This window comes from Gekko japonicus, unplaced genomic scaffold (assembly GCF_001447785.1).
Source record: "Gekko japonicus isolate JY-2015 unplaced genomic scaffold, Gekko_japonicus_V1.1 scaffold394, whole genome shotgun sequence".
NCBI classification, from domain to species: Eukaryota; Metazoa; Chordata; class Lepidosauria; order Squamata; family Gekkonidae; genus Gekko; species Gekko japonicus.
Genome location: NW_015173135.1, coordinates 1050341 through 1055669, shown reverse-complemented (window position 1 = coordinate 1055669; position 5329 = coordinate 1050341). Strand labels below are relative to the sequence as shown.

At 43.3% G+C, this 5329-nt stretch overlaps 1 protein-coding gene across 1 annotated transcript in view; it reads right to left on the bottom strand.

Annotated features, from left to right (window-relative positions):
- Window positions 1–3996, bottom strand: part of PAK6 (p21 protein (Cdc42/Rac)-activated kinase 6) — a 71343-nt gene extending 67347 nt beyond the window's left edge. The window contains exon 1 of the mRNA XM_015422185.1: window positions 3908–3996. The gene's annotated coding sequence lies outside the window, so the exon portion shown is untranslated. The remainder of the gene's footprint in view (window positions 1–3907) is intronic.
- Between the last annotated feature and the right edge of the window lie 1333 nt (window positions 3997–5329).

Sequence of the window (5329 nt, the reverse complement as noted above, 5' to 3'; positions counted from 1 at the left end):
GGGGCTGAGACAACTCTTGTTCAAGGACAGCTGTGCCAGAGCTTGTGACTGACCCAAGGTCACATCAGCAGGTGCAAGTGGAGGAGTGGGGAATCAAACCCGGTTCTCCCAGATTAGAGTCCGCGCACTTTAACCACTACACCAAACTGGAGAGAGAGAGAGAATGCGTGTCTCCTGTGCTTAAGACCAAAAATGTTCTATTCAAGGTAGGAGAGAGAGTCCTGTGTTTAAGACCAAAAATGTTTTATTCCAGGTATGAGAGTGAGAAAGAGAGAGCGTGAGAGAGAGTGTGTGTCTCCTGTGTTTAAGACCAAAAATGTTTTATTCCAGGTAGGAGAGCCCTGTGGTTAATACCAAAAATGTTTTATTCCAGGTATAAGCTTTTGTGGGCAAGCACACTTCTTCAGAGAGGGAGGGAGGGAGGGAGGGGGAGGGAAAGACCCAGACACAGCACGCCAGAGGGGGGGAGGGAGTCCCATGGCACTTGGAGAGATCCCCCTTTCCTTTTCTAACACATTAGGGGGGGGCCTAACAGCACAGCTTGCATTCCTTATTAGTGAAAGGGAGCAAGAGTAAAGCGGTACCTTAATGACTGACAAAATTTGTGGCAAGGCATGAGCTTTCATAAATCACTGCTCACTTCTTCAGATACAGCTAAAATGTGAGTCCATCTGTCCTTATATCTTGGAGAGTGAAGTGATTTCAGATGCCAAATGACAATAGCGGGCATTGGTAATGAGAGAAGAAACCTAGGTCTCAATTCAATCCAGGAGTTTTCATTGTCTTGAGCTTCATGATCAGTTGCAATTCAGCAGTCTATCTTTCTAATCTCCCTTTGAAATTCCTTTGTAAGAGAACTGCTACTCTTAGGTCAGCAACTGAATGCCCTGGAAGGTTAAAATGTTCCCCCACTAGTTTTTGAATGTTGTGGTTTCTAATAGTAGTAGAAAGAGTCCAGTAGCACCATTAAAGACTAACAAAATTGTGGTAGGGTACTTCTTCAGACTTATTTCCATTTATTCTTTGCATCCTCCTGGACTGAATCCTCTTGTACCAAATTGAGACCAAGGTTTCCTGTCTCATTACCAATGCTGATATCTCCACGCCTCTGTGTATCACACCAATGCTGATATCTCCACCCGTCTGCATATCACACCTAATCCAATCCAGCCTGCTATTGCCATTCGACATTTGAAATCATCTTTATAAAATTTATATATCTGGTACCTTGTGTTACATTTTATAGCACACATGACCCAGCCCGACAAAGGGACATTTGTGTCAGATCAAGCCTCCTATTGCTATTCGACATTTGAAATCATCTTTATAAAATTTATATATCTGGTACCTTGTGTTACATTTTATAGCACACATGACCCAGCCCGACAAAGGGACATTTGTGTCAGATCCGGCCCTCAGAACAAATGAGTTCGACACCTCTGTTCTTCAGTGTCCCACACCAGGCCAACACAATCAGTACTGGAGATCTTTGGGACAGTGAATGGCCTGAAGGAGAACAATTCCCATATGAGTATCTCCATCACCCCCCAACCTTTTGTCCAGGACTGATGAAGGATGAAGAAATTGGGGGGGGGGGTAGTTCTTTTAAGGCGACTGTCTTGCCATCCCTTACCCAGGTCTCAGTCACGCATGCCAGGTCCATTTTTTGTGCTGCAAAGTAATTTTGCAGCATTGCAGTCTTATTGTTAATTGACCTGGTATTTAGGGACGGAGCCAAAGTTATATATACTATTTCTCAAAAGTTATTACCCTAATTGTTCAACATTGGCCCTAAGCATTTGTATTTGTACCTACTGGCTATCCTTTGCCCTATTTTTACAATGTGAGGAAGCAGTTGGTCAAGTAGATTGCTAGATTCCAAGGTGTGCACAACTGCAGTAAGCCATCCATGTAAAGTCTAGTTAGAGACAAAACAGGAGACGCAGACACTCGGCAGAGCCTGTAAATAGCAACACAGAGTGAGTGCTAGGAATGCTGGCCATCTTAGTGGGAAATACTCTAATAAATCAGCGGGTGGCAATGTCCATACCCAAGACAGAACTAATGAACTCCTCTGGGAGTTGGGTGGGCTTGGGAGTGTGGTCCAGCACCTGGAGAAGAGAACCAGAATGACTACTGAGTGCCTTGGCCCCTCAGAGGGCCCAAAGCAGAATAGCTCTCGTGGATCACTGGGGTGTTCTGTGACATCATCAGAAAGTAAAATGGAAAGTATTTGTAAGCACTGGCATCTTAGGAGTCAGATATCTGCAAAGAACAAGTGAGTGGAACAGGCCTGTAGCCAGGATTTTGTAATTCATGGGGCCTTTAAGTAAGTCAGGGAGCACTGGCATCACAAAATAAGAAATAAAATAAAAATAACATTTTTAAAACTCACTTTTGCGGCGTTCACACTCTGCTTGCCTACATGGGGAAACAAGCCACGCTTAGGAAAGGGGTGACGGTGGGGAGTCCTCCAGGTGACCCAGAGAGTTGGGAGTCCTCTGGGTGGCCCAGAGAGCTGGGGGACCTGGGGGCTGGATGGAATTCAGGGGGCCTTGGCAGGAATTCAGGGGGCCAGGTCCCGAAATGCCCCACTGTAGCTATGGGTCTGGAGTGGAATAAGAACAGAATGGAGCACATGTATTGTCTATTCTACCAAGACCAGCATGCAGATATTCCAACAACCAAGGCATATATTAGCAAACTCTAATGCACATATTTTATACTGAATTAATCCTGGAGACCTGATCACTCGTTACCCTTTTCAGGCCCTTTTGCTAAGTTTGGGAGACTTCTTGTTCATGTTGGTAATTTGGATTAAAAACACACACACACAGCATTATTTATAAATTGATGTTTAAGCTGAAATCAAACATTAAAAATGATGATTGGATCTACTAATGGTGGCACTTTCCTTTGACTCCAGGAAACTTCCAATCATACAAGAAGCTCTTTCTTGAGCAATAGCTCACATCAATAGAAATTTCCATGTGCAGGAAGGAAACATCACCATTAGCGGAACAGATCCATGGAACCCAGCCCTATCTTTTCTTTATCCCTACATCCCTGAAATTAGCAGCCTTGAAGGGGGATCTGCTTTGCTGATTGGTTTGACATTGTTAGAGTTTCAATTTTATATCAATGTATCCTTAAGCTCTTGTTCCTGTGATATTTAGTAAAACCAACAAGCTGTCCGACATCATAATGACTTTTCAGGGACCATCTTCACTGCTCAATAGTGCTCTTCCACGGGCTGCTTGAACGGAAGTAAATAGCACAAAAATATGCTTTGTTCTTCAACGAGATATCTGGATCATGACTCTTCTAATAGAATCATAGAATTGGAAGGGGCCATACAGACCATCTAGTCCACCCCCCTGCCCAATGCAGGACCAGCCAAAAGCATCTCTGATAAATATTCGTCCAGCCTCTTCTTGAAAGCTGTCAGTGAAGGGGAGCTAACCACCCCTCTAGGCAGTTGATTCCACCTTTGAACCACTCTGACCGTGAAAAAGTTTTTCCTAATATCCAGCCAAAACCTTTCTGCATGTAATTTAAACCCGTTAATATAGAGAATTAATCTAATTAAGGGGGAAGCTATCTTCGCATTAAATCTGAGTTGGAACGTAAATCAGACTCACTCTTACAGGGATTTGGTCAAATTAAGGTTAGCTTTTTAGGGTTAAAAGCTTTGCTTCTTTCCTCCATTTAGTGGTTTTAGGCTGGAAATGTGGCTCCCATTGGTTGATTTAAATTCTCAGTCTGAGAAGGGCGTGTCAGAAAACACCGGAGATAGAACTCAAACATGACATTTTCTACCTTTTCTGAAGTCCAAAAATATCTTTAATAATCCAAGTTAAAATGAAAAGTTCACCCTTTTGTAATCAGAATGAAAACAGGGTCTTACCTTGAAGGGGCTCCTATGATCTGCGGCTCTCGGTGTAGACTCCATTCAGCCCCTGCTCCTCTCTGACTGCAGGCTGCTGCTTGTCTTGGGAGGAGGAAACATCCCTTGCTTCAGGCAAAAATTCCCCACAATTTCATCTCTTGAGCTTCTGAAACATTCTGGTTCAGCATTACACAGGCACACACAGAGAGACACACAGATATACCGTCAGCCGCTGCTTCCTTACCCATGTTCTCCTTGTGCCAACTTGCCAGCTGCTGTGGAGGAGCCTATGAAAATAAGTCACCCCCTTGCCCAGGCAGGTGTTGAAAGATAAAAAATGCGGACACATGTGAGTCTCCTCCTGCAAGGGAAAGAATCAGGCCAGTTATAGCTCTCAGATTCGTATTGCTCCTCTGGATTCAGTCTCAACATATGGAGGCATTTTGATTGGTGCCACAGTGAAGAAATCCACCCCCCAACAAAACTCTTAGCTATTATATACCCATTTCGTAACCTGAGCTCAGAGGAGGGGATTAGGTATTGAGAGACAGAAGCTAGAAGAAGAGTATAATCAAGGTTACCTGGGCATTCTGTATGCATCCTGACTTTTACAGCCAAATCCTGAAATTACAAGGTTGCTGGCTTACGGACCACCCTGAGTGAAGAAAGACTGAAAGATAAGAATACTCATCCCATGCCTTCAAAATCCAAAATGATAGGATCAATTGTTTGGCATAGCATAAAAGAGTTCTCATTAACTAGTTGTGGTGGTTTGCAACCCAAGAGGAAGAATTTCCTTTGCTCAGTAAAAATGCTCCTGCAGTTTTAGGTCTAGCAAAGCATAGAAAAAACCTTTGTGGTATGGAGCATGCCACCTGCACTGGCACTAAATGAAAGTGTAACAGTGGTAGTTATAGTAGCCAACTGTCACGGAACTCTTTTACATGGGTCCCTACAACATGGCAATTTTTGGCAGTTTCTCACCTGAAACAAAATGGCTAAGGACAATTGTCTCTTGCTCCTTTTAAAATGATGCACAGAGACTGAAGTTATAGATGGGTTTTGCCATTCCCACTGTGCACTCTTGAAATCTGCTGCCTGAAGCAAGTATTTTGGCTAGTTTCATGACAAGTCTGGCTCTGCCCTGTGATTTTTAAAATGACAGATGACTTCCAGCACACATTCAAATCTTCATAATACATATAGGTCACTTATCTGATGTAGCAAAAGATTCAGAGACACATGTCTGAAGTCTGTGAAGCAGCTCAGTGTTGTGCCACATTCTATAATCACTGATAAACTGTTGCGTAGTTCAACTAATTATACTGCAGTTATGGGAGGGACTTCCAACAAATTCTTAAAAGGGCATAGGGAAAATGCATAGAAATTATAACATTTCCACTTCAGAGTGCTGCTATTCAAGGAGAACTGCCAAAGATG